At 38.4% G+C, this 20,481-nt stretch overlaps 1 protein-coding gene and 1 pseudogene across 2 annotated transcripts in view; one reads left to right on the top strand and one right to left on the bottom strand.

The window, feature by feature from the left end:
* AK5 (adenylate kinase 5) overlaps nucleotides 1-20,481 on the bottom strand; it is a 202,633-nt gene that overhangs the window by 117,149 nt on the left and 65,003 nt on the right. The gene's annotated exons all lie outside the window — the stretch shown is intronic.
* On the top strand, nucleotides 18,555-19,679 carry LOC109453557 (large ribosomal subunit protein eL32; annotated as a pseudogene).

Genomic DNA, 20,481 nt, shown 5'->3' with positions numbered 1-20,481 from the left:
TTCCTATGTATTTTCAAAATTGAAATAAAAACCTTTCTTCTTCTTCTTCCTGGATTGGTGACTTATTATCTCCTTGGGTCAGTGTTTATTGCAGTGATTTTTTTTCTTTTACTCATCACAAGTGGCCTGAGTTTGCCATTCTGTGTGTGAGTAGGTTGTTAGCTTCATACATTCTGAGCTGAAATGGGTTTCTCCACTCTCGCCTGTGTCCAGTGTAACATTTTTATTAACCGTGTACTGATACTGATAATAGGGCCATCCAAGATATATATACAGTAGTCTGGAAAAACATGTTTCACATAGTGAAACACACGATCTGATCAAAACTTTCACATCTTTGTTTTATAAACGATGACAAATCACGCAGTCATGAGTAATGATGGACGAGTGTGTGGTACAGGCATTTCACACTGTTAAGAGATCATGTTCTATCAAAGCAGCTCTTTTAAATGAAACTAAGCATAACTGATTGTAATTGGTAAGGATAGTCAGAGAAGAACAGAATGAACTTCTTTATATTCTGCAAGTGTTCTATCAAATGGTTAATTATTCTTCATAACTGGTGATACTTCCTCAAATCACAGAATCACAGGGTTAAATCAGGATTCGAATGTCCCGCTGAAGACCTCTTTTCACTCCTGAATTCAGGCAGACCCAATGTGAAGCCCCTGCTATGTGAACCATACTCTTTTTTTAAAAGAATTTGAGAAAAACTGTGGTTTCAAAATAATAACAATTTGTTAAAATAGTAATAAAAAATTTGCAATTATTTTACCTCCCCAAGTTCCCCAAATTCCTTATTAATCACACTATCAATTTCTTTAAACAGCTAAAATTGTATTCATTTCCTCTGTCTTCCTCTTCTCTGCAATCTTCTACTCCCTTCTCACTACATCCTCCTGTCACTTTTTTTGTACTTTACTTATGTACTTGAGCACTTCTGCTGTGCCACGCAACCTCTGTGCCCCAGATAATGCTACTTTGTCTCCTTCTTTCTTTTTTCCTGTTGGTGAAACCCAGGAACTGTTCTTGTGGTAGCCATAGATTCATTTGCTTTCTTTCCCAGCATTTGGAACAAGAATTTGCAAATATCTGTCCTACATGTTTTAAAGTTGAATGCTATTATTCCTTCCCTATCTCCACTATTATATTTTCTTCTCTCAGGCAGATGCAGTTTTGACTTTCACCAATAGTGTATCACATCAAAATAGTTCCCCAGACTCCCTCTGGAAACATTAAAAAATCATCCTTAGGATATCTAGTTTCAATACAGCGAAGGGCTCCCAAATACAGTGCTTTGCAATTCAGGCTTTGGTTTAGTCAAGAAGTCAATTACTGTGTTCAATACCATAAGCTTTATAGATCCTTAAAAAAACTATTTGGTTATCACTAAGTTATTTATTTTCCTAATAGGATAATTCTCATTCCATGAGCTAGCGCCTCTTTATCCAGTCTTCCGTTTGTCTCTTTTACTTTCCTTCACCAGAATTCCCTGGTATTCTGAATTTGCTTCCTTAACTTGTGGTCTGTGACTCAGCCTGTCCATCGAAACAGCAACTTTTCTATTCACCCCACCAAAGAGCCTTCACTCTACGTTCTCCTTTTGGCTGAGTAGAGAAAGTTCAAGGCTGTAATCAATCGTTTTTTGTTTGTTTTTGTTTGTTTTTTACATAGATATCACCCTTTCCACACTTTGGTTTCAGTAGTGCATAACAGTTCTCTTAAACATCAGGTTTTATGTAGCTGACAAGATTTTTAAAGTATTTTCCCCACATTTCATTCTAAATTATCAGTTTCCCACATTTGAGGAATGCTTAATGTGAAAAAAGAAAGTTCCAGAATATTTTGCATGGATTTTGCGTTACTCTGAGATGTTAAAGATTTGGCAGGAAAGGCTATACCTGAATGCTGAGAATAGGAGAGAGAGAGAGAGACAGACAGAGAGAGAGACAGAGAGACAGAGAGAGGGGGGGAAGGGAAGGGAAGGGAAGGGAAGGGAAGGGAAGGGAAGGGAAGGGAAGGGAAGGGAAGGGAAGGGAAGGGAAGGGAAGGGAAGGGAAGGGAAGGGAAGGGAAGGGAAGGGAGAGGTGGAAAAGGAAGGGAAGGGAAGGAAGAGGTGGAAAAGGAAGGGAAGGAAAAGGAAGGGAAAGGAAGGGAAGAGAAAGAATGATTGGGGTGATAATTCAGAAGAGAAAACACATACTAACTTGTTCCCTAAATGTGACATGTAACAGGAACCAAGAATCTGTGACTGCTGTTTCACTTTGCCTTCCCTTTAATGACAACCATCTGCTAATCTAGCAGCTAGACTATTACCATAAAATATGAACATCACTACAGAGATATGTGAAGCTGGTCTGAGTAAGCATTTAATGCCCAGCACTTGTGATATTCCGTTTACAGAGTCAGGGAAGAAAAAATATGTCATGCAGTGGAATAAGTGGGGTTCAAACCTTGAATTTGTTAAGGCCCCATTTAGTTATGTAACAACAGTGGAACTTTTCAACAATGTGATCGTTAATGTGCCATTATGTCTGAATGGATCCAGAAACAGTAATACTTGTTCTGTTTCAAATAGCAGGATGATAACAAAATACACAGCTGAGAAATCAATGTTAGAAAAAGTATCCAGGTGGTTGTTTCAGCAGCCAATTTTAACCCCAAAATAAAGGTTTACCTTTGCTTTAAGCAAACCTTTAGTAATGGAAAATACAGTCTCGAGCAAAAAATAAATGAGGGGATCATTATTTGCTTTTCAAGCAACTTAGTTTTTCCCTACAAGTGTTACTAGTCAGACACCAGGTACTGTTAATACTCAGCAGAAAGTAACTCGTTTTAAACAAGATGCAGGAGGTTTGCTCTGGCTCCATTCTGTGAATAACTTGAAGCATGATTTGGGATTTGTCTGCGTAAGTATCTTCACCTTTAAACAGAGACATTCTGGGTCCAGTCAATGGTTTCCAACTTGGGAGTCTCCCTGGGGTTTCAGAAAGCAATAACACACACCCATAAGTTACTTTTCTATCTCTTTTTATTTCAGAATGCCTAATGGAAATTGTACTTTTATCCACAGAAATGCTCTAAAAGCCAACAAAAACCTCGAGTTTCTTTGCTTGTCATTGCCCAGTTGGTAAAGTAACAGTGGTTAGTGCATGCTAAGCAAAGGCTGTGATTGGCTGTAATGACATTCTAGAAATTTCCAGTGACAATTAAAATAAAATAATTTTTAAAGTTCCTTGGAGCTAAAAATATTGTGAATCCTTAAATTTTTCCATCTGTCACATTTTAATACCCTTTCTGCTACCTTGTGGGATTTGTCTTGCAAGTCTCTGTATTCCTCTACAGAGTCTAAAGTAATTTACTGGGCTTACTAAAAGAGCTCAAAGATAGTTAATATTGATTGATTTATAAAAAATTGTACACATTGCCAGAAACACAAGTCTTATAATAAGCAAGGTTTTGATTATTCCTAGCCTTTTTAAAAATTTAAAAATAATTACATCAAAGTAATACATCCACAGAGTTACAAAGGAAAACAGTATGTTATTGAAAAGCTTTGTGAAAAATAGCACTACTCTCTCTTGCAAGAAAAACACATTTTTATTTAACTAGTTTCTTCTGGAAGTTATTGCTTTATAAATAATATACTCTTACTGTTATTTCTTGGTTTCTCAATTTTAGGATTTATCTCTTATGCCACTTTTCACCTCCTGTTGTAATCTTTCAATAATATTAGGTCACTATTTTCCATTAAATAATTAATGCTCTTTCATGCATCCTGCTTCTGTTCCATGATAACACTTATTTTCTCCCATCACTCTGAAGGTGTAATCAGAGTGTTATTAACGTTTTCTCTCATTTTCTGCATATCTCCATGTCTTCCAGTTTCATTATTTTCTGTTGTTTGTATTGCACACCTTTTAATACTGGAAGATTTCCTCAAAAGTTTTTTTTTGCTAGACCAGGCATATTTATGAGTGAGGCCATTTTGCTGAGAGACCTTTCAAATGTCAGAAGGTACTTCAGTCAGGTCCATCAGTCCCTCCAGAGAGGTGTGACTGATCTCCAGCCACAGGACAGGATCTTGATGAATTAGTGCTGTGCAGTGGGCAGGGCAGGGGTCCGTGGTCTGACAGCATTGGGGGCAGGTTCTGAATCCACTTGTAGCCTCTATTTCACCTTGGCTGCTGTACTAGGTGTTATAGGCTGAACTGTGTCCCTCCCAAATTCATATGTTGAAGTTCTCATTCCCAGTACCTCAGAATGTGACTGAATTTAGAGATAGCGTCTTTAAAGAGGTAATGAAAATGAGGTCATACGGGTGGGCCCTAATCCGGTGTCACTGGTCCTTATAAGAAGGGGAGATGAGCGCACAGAGGGAAGACCATGTGAAGACCTAGGGAAAAGGCAGCCAACTCCGAGCCAAGGAGAGAGAGCACAGAAGTAACCAACCCTGCTGACACCTTGATCTCAGACTTTTAAACCTCCAGTACTAAGAGAAGAATTTCTGTTGTTTAAGCTGCCCAGTCTGTGGTACTTGGTTATGGCAGCCTTAGCAAACTAATCATATGTTTGGTATTTCTGCATCTTGAGATTATCCTGGTTAATTTCTATGGAGAAGAACCTTCAAAATTCTTCCTAGGGGTGGGGGAGGGGTAACAGTGTTCTGTATGTGGGGATCAGTGGGGTGGAGCCAACTCTTCTGGATGCTAATTTTCCATAAATTTCGGTATTTGGTGCTGAGCTTTATCTTTATGTTCTGCTGTGCTCGTTGCATCCAAATCCTGACCCTCTCCAAGGCCTTGTTTGCTTTCCTTCTTCATAACCTCCTTGTACACATTTTAAACTGTGACTTCCCGCTTCCCTGTTAGATCAGTTACTTGTATGCCATCAATGTTATCGCATCTTGTGTCCTTCTCCACTGTCACGCGTGGATCAGGTACTGTTCTCAGTGTGCAGCATTTATCCACTCACTCAGTTCACCAACGTTTCTATGAAGTAGGTGCTATTTCCCCCCATTTTACAGAAGAAGTGAGGAATAGAGAGTTCAAGCTTTTAACCTTACTCTTCTATACCCAGTAAAGGCAGAGGCAGGGCTTGCACCCAGGCAATTCATTTCCACTCTACTTCTCACTCCACAGCTACTAAATAACCTGTACCCTGCTATTCACTGGTAGTAATAGTGTCATCATCACATTATCCTAGAAATAATGCTGCATAGAAGGGGCGTGCTGTTTTTAGTAGATGTTGTTCTATTCATTGAATTGGCTTTCATCATGGTTGTTGGGTATGGGTTATTTCCAGTTCCCTTAAGAGTCATATACACCAGTAAAAAAAAAAAAAAAAGTTCCTATTTCTTTTCTTCCTTTTTCTTTTATTTTGTTTCCTTTCCTTTACTTTTCTCTTCTTTCTTCTCTTCTCCTCTTGTTTTCTCTTCTCCTTCTCCTTTTGTTTTTGTTTTTGTTTTGCATTGTTTCAGCACAAGCACGATGTGGTAGCTTAGATAAACCAACATTTAAATCTCTGTGACTTGGGTGATTTATTTAGCTTTTCTGGGTCTCAGTTTCCTTATGTTTAAAACACAGTCAGTAATATCCACCTGTTGTGTTTTAGTAAGGATGTGATATAATATCTGTTTTAGGCTCCACTGGCTTTCAAGGCCTTTGTTTTTTGCTAGACCAGGTATATTTATGCACACTTATGTGCATATAAATGCACATTTTAAGCACTAACCAAGATCAAGTATTTATGGTTTTAAGGTTCACGAGATATACAAGTTACAATCTGAGAAATGCCATGTAATAAACGCATGGGCATCACACAGTACTAACAAAGTCCACTCTCTTCTTTCTGTCCCCTACATTTATTTTGTTTTCAGATTTCAACATGGTCACGTTGCCTCTACTTTAAAGACAGATATGCCCTGTTTTAGCCCGAGTACTCTAGTTACAGAGTTAAGAAAGCCACTAATTAACTCATGAATCCACGACATAGACCAGGCGCCTCCATCCTCAAACTTAGTATGTTTTCAGGGTTGCTCACCGCCACCGTGAAGATATTTCGATCACTGGGAACAAAGGACCTAAATGTGACCCTCAGTGGTCCTTTAAGTCTATTCAGAGCGCCAGCCTTTGAGCATCTCTGATGCTAATCTTTAGGGCTCCTAAATACAAAAGACAAATGATCCTGCTGTCACTTGCTGTCAGCAGAAAAAGGAAATAAACGTAGAGCCCCTCCTTTTCAGGGGTCTGTGATGATGATGATTAACGCACTCTGCAAACCACAGTGGGCAAATCTCTAGAGGGGGTGCTGAAGATGCCAACTGCATCCTTGGCAAAGGGCCCTTATCTATGAGGGAGACAGCCATCTGAAGCTTTCTGCCAAGGCTTGCCCAGAGCGAGGGATCTCTGCCATACACTGCTCCTTTCTATGTAATCACTGGTCCTTCTCCTACTGGATCATCCTGGGCCAAGGTCAACGGCACATGCCGCGTTCAACCACAAGACTGTGGAATAATGCCATGTAGGTGAGTGGGACTGGGGAGCAAAATTAAGAAACATGGTTTTTACAGAGCGGGAACATAGTTCTGTTCTCTCTTGTGCCTGCTGTGGTGTGTTTTCCCTCCCAAGATTGTGAAAGCACGTCCACCTCATACAGAGCAGCTGAGATAATAACCCACCTCAAACACTGTTTATTGTACCTCTTCTCTGTTCCAATCTATGACAGTTTGTTGTCCTAAGAAATCTAAAACGTGCCTCTGCCTAGAGATTTTAAGTACTTCTGACACTTCAATTGCATCAACCCTAGTCCTTGTTGCCTTAACAACTCAATTATCTTCCTTGGAGAGCTTCCTCCCTTTTGCATATTTTTTCATACACCCTCTCTTCTGTTCATGTGATGACTTCTCCCAAAATTCTTCATCAGCCCAAACTTGCTTTAATATACATCTTTAATTAATTAAACTCCACCTTCAAGCACAATTACACTGCTTCACATGTAGTGTAAAGACCTTGTGACAGCATATTCCCAAATCCTACCTCATATTTTGTGCTCATATGCTTTTACATTTTTTACAATTTACATTTTCATACTTTACTTTTACATATATTATAAACACAAAGCACATGCCTATTGATTTTTCTTTAGACAGTTTTCTTTTTGAATAATTAAAAATGGGAAAAAATGAGTTTTCCTTAACATTTCTTGAATTGTAAATCTGCTGGCAATAAATTCTCTCAGTTTTTGTCAGAGGAAGTCTTGATTTCTTCATTTTTGGAAAATATTTTCACTGTGTACAGAATGCTTTGTTGACTCTTTCTTCATTTTAACATTTTAAAGATGTTATTTTATAGTCTTTTTCAGCTTGTAAGTTTTTTGACAAGAAGTGTGCTGTGATTCTTATCTAGGGTCTTCTGTATACAATGTGTCTTTTTTTCCCTTCTGGTTGCCTTCAAGATTTTCTCTTTGTCTCATATTTGCAGAGTTTGATTATTATATGCTCAGATGCTTTGTTTGTTTTTGTATTTATCCCGCTTGGTGGTCTCTGAGCTTCCTGTGTCTGTGGTTTGGTGAACATTATTGATTTTGGAAAATGATTTCTCCAATTTAAATTAAATTTAAATTCTTCTGCCCTTTCTGTTTCCTCTCCATTCTGGGATTCAAATAACATGTATGTTAGATTGTGTGGTATGCTTAGTTCATCTTTTTTTACTTCTTAAACTTTTTTTTGTCCTTCTGTGTCTCAGTTTGGGTAATTTCTAATGACCTGTCTTGAAATTCTCGGATTCTTTCCTTGGTTATATTGAATAAAATTGTCTCATGATTTTTAGAAAAACAGCATCATAAAACAATGTGACAAGTGCTATCAAGGAGGTATTTACAAGTTGCTATAGAAACACAAAGGAGTTAAGTTTTCAAGAGAGTCTGACATTCAAGTTGAGTCTTAGAGTGTGATTGAGGGTGCTCCAAGGGTAAAAAGTATGCAAAGTAACATCTTTTACAGAAGCACAGACATATGAAACTGTATCCCCCATTTAAGGAACCATTAATATTTCAGTAGAGTCAGAAAGACACATGGTAGATTACCCCTGCATTCATGCTCAGGAATCCTCATGCTATTCAAGAGGTAATGGGGAAGCAATGGAGGATTTTAAGCATTTGAGTGACGTGATACTATAATACTTATCACCCATGAAACTGTGGATATTGTCTGGAAGGGCCTGGGTTGGAAAAAGGGTACGCAGTGAGTTATTGTAGCAATGCCAGCAAGAAGGAATGGGGGGTGGGAGGTGGACGGCTAAATGAAAGCTGTAGCAGCAAGAATAAAGGAGAGAGGCCAACCTGAGAACTTGGACATGAAGGTCTGTGAGGGAGGGTGGTCAAGCGTGACTGAGGTTTTTGATATGGGCTCCTTGGGAAATAGTGTTGACGTTTAGTGAGGTAAGGAATGTAGGACAGAAGCAGGATTGGAGAAGAGCAGATATTGTAAATTCGGTCTTGGACAGGTTGTGTTAAATTGGCCATTGGACACCCAAGTATAGAGAGGACCCATTCTCAGCGAGGCTGATATGTTATTTTTGAGCTCCTACAGAGTATGAGGAGAAGAGAACAAGGTCAAGAGAGAAACCGAGAATGACAACATAAAGTCTGAGAGGAGAAACACAGTCCGTAAAAGATGGGGACAGGATGCTCTTTTGGGGCAAGTGATTGTCACATTACTTTGAACACTCAAGTGTAGAGCAATATAATGACTTATTTCACCTTTACTCCAGAGCAATGCTATTTAATGGTGTCACTTAATGAAAGTGGGACTCCTGCTTATTTATCATTTTATCCATATCGCTTTTACTGTGGCTGACATTGTACAACCTTTCTAGTAAACACAGCACCAAAATGCCAATGGTTCTTTTTGAAAATCAAAAAGAAACAAAAAAAAAATCAAAGAGAAGACCTATAGAAATAGCTACATGCAGCACTGATCAAGTCAGTAATAATAATAATAATAATAATAATAATAATAATAAGTAAGACAGGTTTATTTCTGGCATTGAGTGCCCTGAAGTTTTCACTTCTTAGCTTGGTTTTGCAACCACTGCAGACATGGTAGGCTCTCTGTCCCCAGTTGCTGTAGAGTAGGCACCCTCAGAGCCTGACTCAAACCACTGGCCCTGCCTCTTGATTTGCATTAAGTGAGTATGATAAGAGAAGGATGGAGCCTGAACTGTGTGGCAGTTGACTCTAAATTAAATTATTGTCATGTTCCCTAATTATTGTTCAGGATCTGGTGTCTCAAGTGACATAAACCAGTGGTGTCCTCTTGAGTTTTTATGCAGCGCCAGAAGTCTGAGGCTGTGGTGAATGTGTTCAACACTGAAGCATGACTCTTGCTGCTGTTTTTTCCCCTAGGAAACTGTGAAACATTTAAAAAAAATTAATCATTAGCTATTACACAAATCTCTAGTAAATAAAACACATAGCTCTTGATAGGTTACAATATATTTGTACCTACAGTCTCTGACTTGAGCATCACAGCAACCTAGTGAAATGGCTATTTCCATGATTTATCAATTTCCAAAGGTGAGAAAACAGAGGGTCAGAAGTTAAGCAATTAGGTCACGCATGTAGCAAGTGGCAGGGCTGAGAGTCAATCCCAGGCTTCCAATTTCCAAACCACGATCTTTTGCTAACATGGCTCTCTCTCCAGGATGAAACCAACACTTTGGATCTGTTTGATGATTGCAGCCTCGCTTACTAGCTGCATTTTATTGCATGGGCCTAGAAAAGAAGTGGCTAATGCAACATTAAGGTTATCCAGTGGGATCCAGTTTCCTAGCCTTACAGATTATCTACTTACTGTACAATAACCCCAGACAGGCACCTAGGAAGCAGCCCTAATGAACAGCTGAAAATTCAGTCCGTCAAAATATTTGGGACCTACAGAGATTCTAAAAACAAAACCTAAAAACAGACAAATGAACACACAGAAATCTCTTCTCACATTGAACAAAACAAGAAGAGACTGCAGACGGGGCACAGAGCCTCAACACTAGGGCAGTGCCACTTGCTCCAGTATTGCTCCTTCCAGGCCTGGCACGGCAGATCCCCAGCACGCAGCCCTCGCCTCCCTTTCCTGCATTTACAGCAGGCACGACTAGGCGACTAAAACACACTTTCTGGTAGAGCTCAAATTACTCACCTGCCTCAGGATACACCTGGGTGGGCTACTTGTCAAGTTTCGCATGCTAGATAAAATATTTTGGCATTTGTTTTACGTCAATGATCTGAACTGTTTTGTGTTACATCGTGGCACCACGAGCACAGGTTTTGACCTGGTTTGAATCACAGAGCTCTTTCTCTTCAGTTGCATGATCTTGGCCAGTGCTTTACGGTCTCTCTATAGCCTCAGTTTCCTCATCTATAAAATAAGACTAATAATACTTTAAAGCACAGCGTTATTGAGAAGACCACATGAGGTAACAAATATGGGTTACTTAGCTCACTGCCTGACACAATAATAAGCACAGAGTAAACAGTGACCGTGTTATTTGTGTTACAAAAGGACCACATGAAAAGGAAGAGTGATTAACTTTATATTTGAGAAGAATGTACCTACTAATATCATTAAAATTGAGGCATCAGATAAACTTAACAAACATTAAAATGATGTATTAACTGCTTTTGCAATGACTTTTAGGTTTCTCTATTGTATATTGTCCTTAAAACAAACCTGTCATTATGGAAATGCATCTCAAGAATAAAGCATTATTGGAAGGAATATTGCTAAACCCGACCTTTTGGCTTCCTTCTCTTGGTTCTTAAGACAGCATTACCTCAATTGGCATAAAAGAACTATTGTAATAGAGAATTTTAACTGAAAAGGATATTCTTATTTGGGAAGATTTCATGATAACAACTTGCAGAATTGAGGTTACTATCAAGCAAGGTAGGAGAGAAAGACTGAAAGCAAACCCAAGGGCATTTGCTTGGCTAAGTAAACTAAGCTAGGAACTGTTCAAAGACAAACTCCCACAGCTTTTCTAGAGTGGATGGATTTTAAAAGAGATTTGCATACATGTTTTAAATTATTATGAGACAGTATTAAGAATGGTAGGCAAAAAAGAGGCTAAAAATAAATTCCATATTTTTGTCACATGCTTTGGTCAAGAATTGAGATGCCAATCTAATTTCAGTTGAGTGTTTACAGATTCCAAGCTAGAATTCATTCAGTTGGAAAATGACCATGTTCTAAATGGAAATTGTAGAAATGACTCATTTTCCCAACATATTTTATGGGCTGAGAGACTTACATATTCTTGGGCAATTTTTGATGTTATGTAGAATAATATTTTTAAAAAAACTCTTCTGATATAATGATATACTGATTACAGTGTAATGTTCAAGATTTAGAAATTAATTCTAAAACTGAGCATGTATTTGTTTCATCAAAAGCATTTTAAATTAAATCCAGAGAGTACACAACTAAATTTTAAATAATGATCTTGTAGCCATAGAGCCAGCTCAAAATGGTGCTTTCCTGTTTCATGAGGTGCTGAGTTGTTTTTCAGCAGCCTGGGACCTCGGGTCATGCAACCAAAGAATGTGCAGAGGCGAGAACTTTGACCTCCAGCTGCACTGGAACCAAAGTCTTGTCCTCTCCCCACAGAACCAAAGGACCAGGACATAACCGGGACTTGAACACCGGAACCCTTTCAGAAGCCAAGGGTCCATTGTCCAGAAAGATCTGGTGTTGATGCCCCTTTAACATAAGTGGCTAAGTTCCAAGGCCCTCCCATTAAAACTTGCCCCACAAGCACTTCTGCATACCTGCTCCCTGTAATCTAGCCCAGTGAGATTTAAAAACCCTTAACCTAGCCCAGTGAGTAAGACGACGGATTTGAGAAAATTAGGTCTCCCATCTTCTCGATTGGCACCTTTTTTCTTCATTAGTTTCAGGTGTACAAAACAATGTAATAGTTTTATCATTTATATCCCTCACACAGTGATAACCCCCCTCCCCCATCTACTACGCCTATGACATCGCATACAGCCATTACATTTCCACTGTCTCTATTCCTAATGCTGTACTCCATTTCATATATATATATATATATATATATATATATATATATATATATATATATAAAATTGTAGTTGACATTCATTATTGTTCAGCTTCAGCTTCAGGTGTACAGTGCAGTGATCAGGCATCTACATCATCCCTGAGGTGGTCTCCCTAATGAGACAAGTGTCCATTGGATACCCTACAAAGTCTTTACAACATTACTGATTACATTTCCCAAATTGCGTATCCCCATGGCAATCTTGTGGTTACGAATTGTGCTTTCTAATCCCCTCACCTTCCCCCTTATCCCCACCACCCCTCCAATCTAGCAACCCTCAGTTTTTTCTCTATGTCTCTGAGATGGCACCTTCTTGATCAATAAACCTGTCTTACTCCAAACTCTGATGTTCTCGGTTTTGACTTTTTGAAGCATTGGGCACATGAACTTTGGTTCGATAACAATCTGGAAATTGGACAACTATCTACTAAGGACGTCTATTCAATCATATATTTATTCATTTATTTATTCTTTAACTCAACAAATATTATTATATTATTGTATATTAGGTTGATATTATAATGTTGGATAAGATAGAGTCCTATCTTGTCCATGTTATAGGATCAAGAAGACAAATTATCTATTGAATAAAAGGTTACATTAAAGGGCATCTAAGATCTCTTTCATCTTTAAGTATATGTCTCAACTACAAAATATTTTTAAAAAATGGTAGTGCCCAATGCTGGCAAGATCGTAGTGAGGTCAGAACCCTTTGTATGCAACTAGTGGGAGTCTAAACTATTACAAGCTTATTTTGGAAAGTGAATATGCAATATGTATCAAGAATCTAAAAAACCCCACAAATTTCCCTTTTTGGAAACAATTCTGAAAAAAAAATTGAAAGTGTGGACATGGATAAACAAAGGTGCTTGTCTTATCTTTATAATGGTGAAAACTTTGAAATCTAAACATCACAGAATAAAAAAATAGCTAAGCAAATTAGATAGATCCCTATAACAGAATACAAAACAGCCCTAAAATTGTTTTTATGTGGGACTTTTTTTAAAATTAAAGTTTATTGGGGTGACAATTGTTAGTAAAGTTATATAGATTTCAGGTGTACAATTCTGTATTACATCATCTATAAATCCCATTGCGTGTTCATCACCCAGAGTCAGTTCTCCTTCCATTACCATATATTTGATCCCCTTTACCCTCATCTACCACCCTCCTCCCCCCTCATCCTCTGGTAACCACTAAACTATTGTCTGCGTCTATGAGTTTTTGTTTCTTCATTTGTCTTGTTCTTTGGTTCTTTTCAGTTTTATATACCACATATCGGTGAAATCATATGGTTCTCTACTTTTTCTGTCTGATTTATTTCGCTTAGCATTATAATCTCAAGATCTACCCATGTTGTTGAAAATGGTACTATTTCATCTTTTCTTATGGCAGACTAGTATTCCATTGTGTATATATACCACAACTTCTTTATCCATTCAACTATCGAAGGACACTTTGGTTGTTTCCATGTCTTGGCCACTGTAAATAAAGCTGCAATGAACATTGGAGCACATATGTCATATGGATAAATGTTTTCAGATTTTTGGGGTAGATACTCAGGAGAGGGATTGCTGGATCATGTAGTAATTCTATTCTTAATTTTTTGAGGAACCTCCACTCTGCCTTCCATAGCAGCTGCACCAATCTGCATTCCCACCAACAGTGTATGAGGGTTTCTTTTTCTCTACAGCCTTTCCAACACTTGTCACTATTTGTCTTGTGGATGATAGGCATTCTAACTGGTTTTGAGCTGATATCTCATTGTGGTTTTTATTTGCATTTCTCTGATGATTAGTGATGTGGAGCATTTTTTCTTATGTCTATTGGCCATTTGTATGTCCTCTTTAGAGAAATGTCTCTTCAGGTCCTCTGCCCATTTTTAAATTGGATTGCTTTTTTGTTGTTGTTGAGTTGTATAAGTTCCTTATATATTTTGGATATTAGTATGTGGGGTGTTTAATTGGTAAATGCTCATGCAAAAAGTCTAGGGACAAAAATTGTGCACTCAATTATGTACATGATGCTTTTAGCTTATATGTGCACATATACTATATTTAGTTATTTACATTTTACTTAGAGGAATGTCAAATGTTTGTAAATTGTGGCTTAAGATTTTTTTCTAGTAGCATTCAGGTGACTAAAAGAATTTCCAGAGTTTCTTTTACTTAATGCCTTTTTACATGAGTAAATCTGAGTCCTTATGTATCCAAAGTAATTTGATAGATATTTTTTCTAAAAATTATTATTAAATAGAGAATAGGCTCAGAAATTCACTCTTAAACAGGGGCATTTTGACATTAGTAAGTTAAATGTATTAAAAATAACTAAGTCGTTGTATAAATGTATCACAGTTTCTTTTTTTTATTAGAGAATACTGGGGGACAGTGTGTTTCTTCAAGGCCCATCAGCTCCAAGTAGTTGTCTTTTAATCTAGTTGTGGAGGGTGCAGCTCAGCTCCTAGTCCAGTCGCTGTTTTCAATCTTTAGTTGCAGGGGGCACAGTCCATCATTCCATGTAAGAATTGAACCATCAAACCTTGTTGTTGAGAGCTCGCACTCTAACAAACTGAGCCATCCGGCTGCCCCTCTGGAAACCCTGTTGCAACTTGTCTTTAATCTATTTGTGGAGGGCGCAGCTCACTGGCCCATGTGGGAATCAAACTGGCCACCCTGTTGTTAAGAGTGCATGCTCTAACCAACTGAGCCATCCGGCCGCCCCCACAATTTCTTATCCAGTATTACTTGGCCATAAAGAAGAATGAAATCTTATTATTTGCAATGATATGGATGAACCTAGAGAACACTATGCTAAGTGAAATAAGTCAGACGGAGAAAGACAAATACCATATGATCTCACTTATATGTGGAATCTATAAAATAGAATAAATGAACAAACTAACCAGAAACAGTCTCAGAGATATAGAGAAAACACTGAGGGTTGCTAGATGGGAGGGGGGGTAGGAATGATGAAGTGCCATTGAATTGATTTACAAACTTACTGCTTTTGCTACCTCCTTTGAAACCTCTTTTCCAAATAACACCTCCAGGGCTATAAAATATTCTTTCCATCTAGAGATTTTTAGACTGCAGGGGAAATTACAAGATTGGACCCCTGCCCCCTTTTGCCTATCTAGACAGCCAACTCCTGGACAAGCTACTTTAAAGTAATCCATATAAATATGTTCTTGGAAGGCTCTAAGTAATGCCAAAAAGGGCTCCTGGTCATGTGAGAACTGTAGTTAGGAATAAAAGCACACTATCATGAATCAGAGCCTAAGCAGAATTCTTACTGCAAGAGAGAAGCCACTTGTTGTTTGTTGATTTATTGATGATAGCCAGTCTGACCAGAGTGAGACCATTTCATGGACAGTGTAAATGCCTGACCACTGCAGTGTACACCTGAAGCTGAATCTGCATAATAATGAATGTCAACTATAATTAAATATATATATATATGTACACACACACACACACACACACACACACACACACACACACACATATATATGGTCACAAGATGTGGAGTACAGCATAGGGAATAGAGTCAATGAAATTGTAACAGCTATATACAATGTCAGAGGGTAGTAGATTGGGGGAGGGGGTTTATCATTTTGTGAGGGGTGTAAATGTCTAACTATTATATTGTTTTGTACACCTGAAACTAATTTTAAAAAAAGGAAAAAAAATAGAGAGAAGCCACTTAACTATGTGAAGACATGCGAATGGAGAGTTTGGATATTTATAGTCTCATGCCCACATCCTCTCTTGTTCTGCATAGGATGGAGTTCGCAGGTAATGAAAAGTGACATTCAGCCAAACATCAGTGATGAAAAAAGTAAATAAATAAAGCAGAACTGGTAAAGGAAGGCTTTAAAAAGGTGTAGAACAAAATATGGCAGTCACTGTTAACTTCAGGATAGTAATGGACAGCCAGGATAATCCCCGAAGTACTTGAGTGGCTATTTTGAAGCAATGCCCACCTGGGAGGAAGGGTCTTGAGCCTGGTGCCCGGGCTGCTGGCCATGCCCTGCTTGGCAGGCTTGCTAAGCTGCACTGGGCTGGGGCTGGAGGCCGGTATCTCACTTCTTGCACAAGGGAGGTAAAATACTCGTTTCCTTCCACTCTCTGTGGCTTTCCAGTACAAGGAACGGTACTAAATGGGGGAGAATCATGGAGAGGAGGAAAGTCATGCAGTATTTCTATCCCGTTCATTGTCCCTTCTGACAATCTTGATCCATGGCTGAAGTTTTTAAACCCCAATCAACTAAGACATATTGGATTATTCATATATCACACGTGAAATTGGAATATAAATTGTAATCCAACTTCCCCCCCCAGTCTGTTTACAATTTCTTCTCCTTGGTGTGAAAGGTTACTCTGAGGAAGCCTGTAAGGCGTGGAGGCTGCCCGAGAGCTTGTGAGAAAGACAACATAGGGGATTTTTGGTAGAGACTGAAAGGTACAATTTGCTTCCTGTCAGCTTTGAGTGACTTATGGGAAAAAGTATCAGGCAGCCAAGCTCACTGCTGGAATTCTCCACAGGGCTGGAGGTGAAGTGTGAAAACAAAAGCCATGTACCCGTTGTGTGGGACAGGCGCGAGCAGGTGAGAACCAGCAGGGAGGGATCAGAGCCCCGAAATAGGCATCTGCTTCATCTCGAGTCCTGCACGCTCAACCAGCTGCTCCCTTCACGTTAGCCTCTGTCTGCAAGGGCAGCAACATGCTGCTGAGAAAAGTTTTCTCCAACAGCATGGGATGCTATCTCCAGAAGAAAAGCAATATCGGGAAATTATATGGCTTTCTCAAAGCAGATATAATTGCTATGTCACAACAACAGTAAATGCCATATTGGAAATGGCATGTACTGGCAGTGGCTTTAAAGTGTGTTTTTTGGAAGAGCAGGAAAATCCTCTAAGCTCCAAAACTTGTCTATTTTCCTTTAATAATTTATCCCAAATGTTTTTGTCAAAATGTTTCCTGGAACTATTTAAATGTTTACTACCTTTTAAAAGTAATAATTCTGAAATAAAATGTAATTTCCTTGTAATTCAAATTATTCTAATTTAATAGGTTCTTATTTCACACAATTTGCCTTTACCATTTTCGTATTTTACAAAAGGCAGTACAGTACCATTTTGTCTTCAGATAGACAAATGGAAGAAGCCAGAATTAATATATCTCTCATGCTTAATTGTACAGGAGATACAAAGATTATATGTGCGATCACAGACTATGATGATAACAGAAGACTATCAACTTGAATAATTAAGGAGAGCCTACGACTTTACAAGAGAGACGTATATATTACTTATTTGAAGATGAAAATTAGGGAAAATAAAAGTAATGTTTGTTTACATTGAAAAAACAATTTGCTAATATAATATTTCCTTAAAAATTTAGATTGCTATCTATGTTTTAAAAGTAGATCTTGCTAACATGTATATTCTTTTGTCTACATTTGAAGTTGTATATTGGAACGGGAACAAGCTTTGGAATTAGATCCATCTAGGTTTTAAATCTGGCTTTCTCACGTATTAACTGATTGTAGAAAGGTCATTTAACCTCTCTGAACCTCAGCTTTCTCATCTGTAAAATGGATAACAAAACTGCCTTTGAATAAGGATGAAAATGAGCATCTTTTCAATGAACCAAACATTTGATAACCTGGTATTAACTGCAAATGGTAGGTTGATTTAGGATTAATGCATGACCACTTTTGATTGTTAAATGGAGCTGGATTCTTAAGTGAAGATTACATTACATATATTAATCTTTAGAAACGCATGCATAACAAAGTATTATCACATTATTCAATCAAAAGACAAAGAACCCTCTATAATACATCTCACAAGCTCTCGAGAATACTTAGTTTTGGTACCAAAGGCCAACAGAAAGAAACTGCAGAGTCTCAGCACTTCTGAGGTGTGATGATACTACTCACAGACCACTGACAATCAACAATGATGGGTGAAGGCTAATATGTATCAACTGTCATTATTCAAGAAACAGAAAAAACAAAACAAAACTGGGACCTCTGCTTGGAAAAATATATAACCTAGGAGCCAATTTTAAATTACTTAGTAATTTACCAACATTTTAGCCTAGTCCTTCATAACATTTACTACTGTGTTTCCCTGAAAATAAGACCTAGCCAGACAATCAGCTCTAATGTGTCTATCGGAGCAAAAATTAATACAAGACCTGGTCTTATTTTACTAAAATATAAGACCGGGTATAATATAATATAATATAATATAATATAATATAATATAATATAATATAATATAATATAATATAATATAGTATAATATATAATATTGGATCTTATATTAATTTTTGCTCCAAAAGACGCATTAGAGCTGATTATCTCACTAGGTCTTATTTTCCAGGAAACAGGGTATCTAATGGGGAGAGGTAGACAATGAAGAAAATTAAATGGTAAACTAGAAGGTAATAAATGCTCTGGAGAAAAATAAAGCAGGTAAGGGGGATGGGGAGTGTGGGTGAGGGGATGCTGCAATTTTGATGCTGCAAAGTGGGTCAAGTAAGATCTCAATGAGAAGGTAACACCTGAAAAAGCCTTAAATGGGGTAAGAAGCAAGCCAGGCGGATATCAGGAAAGAGCATTCCAGGCATAGGGAACAGCAAAAGCAAGGCCTCTGGGGGAAGTGTGCCTGGTACATTCAGAGAACAATAGGGAGGACAGTGAGTGAAATGGAATGAACGAGAGGAAAAGGAGGATGCATGAGGTCAGAAAGATAACAAGACTCCAAACATGAAACATAGCACCAGGCAGGGCAAGTTGTAAAGAATTTGGCTTTTACTCAGGGATGAGACACTCTGACACCTGCTGAAGGATTTGAACATAATTATATTAGCTATTTAAAATGTTTCCTTGGGCTCTTCCTCAGCGTTGCCTATGGAGGTGGCAGCCATCACCTACTCCGTATCATGGCTGCCCTCAGACCACTTGTGAAGCTCAAGATCATCAAAAAGAGGACCAAGAAGTTCATCTGGCACCAGTCAGACCAATATGTCAAAATTAAGCGTAACTGGCGGAAACCCAGAAGCATTGACAACAGGATGTGCAGAAGATTCAAGGGCAGATCTTGATGCCCAACACTGGTGATGGGAGTCACAAGAAAACAAAGCACATGCTGCCCAGTGGCTTTCAGAAATTCCTGGTCCACAATGTCAAGGAGCTTGAAGTGCTGCTGATGTGCAACAAACCTCACTGTGCTGAGACTGCTCACATCGTTTCCACAAAACACCGCAAAGCCATGGTGGAAACAGCAGCCCATCTGGCGCTCAGAGTCACCAGTCCCAATGCCAGGCTGCGCAGTGAGGGAAATGAATAGACAGCTTGTGTGCAAATTGTGTGTGTTTTAATAAAAACATAAACTTCTGCTAAAAAAAAAACAAACACCCAAAAAATGTTTCCATGGGCTGCTATGTGGCTAGTCTGCAGGTGAGCAAGGTTAGAAGCAAAGAGACCAGTTAGGAGGATAATCCTAGTTAATGTGATAGACCAGTTAGTGTGATAATCCAGGCGTGGCCTCGACTAGGGTGGGAGTGGTGGAGGTCCTGAGAAGCAGTGGGATTTTGGAGGAAAGAGCCAATAGGATTTGCTAACAAATTGGATGTGGGGTGTGAGATTAGAGAGGAGTCAAGACTACACAGCTTTTGGCTTGAGCTGCTATAGAAGGTGCCAGCAACTGAAATGGGGAAGATGAGTAGAGCAGGGTTGGGGGTGTGTGCACGGTGGGAGACCAGGAGGCTGGTGGTCAGCTTGTACATGTTAAGTCTGAGATGCTTATGAGACACCCGAACGGAAATGTAAAGTGGGCAGTTGGATATTGGAGTCCAGAGTTTAAGGAAGAGGTTCTACTTGGAGAAATAAACTTGGGTCAGCAGTGTTTAGAGAATTTATAGATATGAGGGTGGATGAGATCACCAAGCAAGTGAATACGGTCATCTTTGATGATTATTCTTATTCATCAACACTTATCTTTATCTATGGTCATTTCATCAGGATAGTTTTCTAGGAGTGACATTATTGGGTCAAAAAGGCATGCACGAGACTCTGCATACACATTGCCAAATTACTTTTCATGGTGGCAACAATATATATATATTACCAGCCAACATTGAATATTATACTTTAATCTCTTTTAATTTGGAACTCATATAATAAGTCTTATTTTTTATTTGAATTTTCTGATTAGTGAAGTAAAAAGTTTTTATGTTTTTTTTGATCATTTTTATTTCTTTTGTGCATTGGCTGTTACCATCAAGCTTAGAGTAACTTTTCTGTTGGCGACATATATAAAATGTAATATGCATAATCATAGCTTTATTAT

Source organism: Rhinolophus sinicus, linkage group LG06 (genome assembly GCF_036562045.2).
Source record: "Rhinolophus sinicus isolate RSC01 linkage group LG06, ASM3656204v1, whole genome shotgun sequence".
NCBI lineage: Eukaryota > Metazoa > Chordata > Mammalia > Chiroptera > Rhinolophidae > Rhinolophus > Rhinolophus sinicus.
This window is presented reverse-complemented; position numbering and strand designations above follow the sequence as displayed.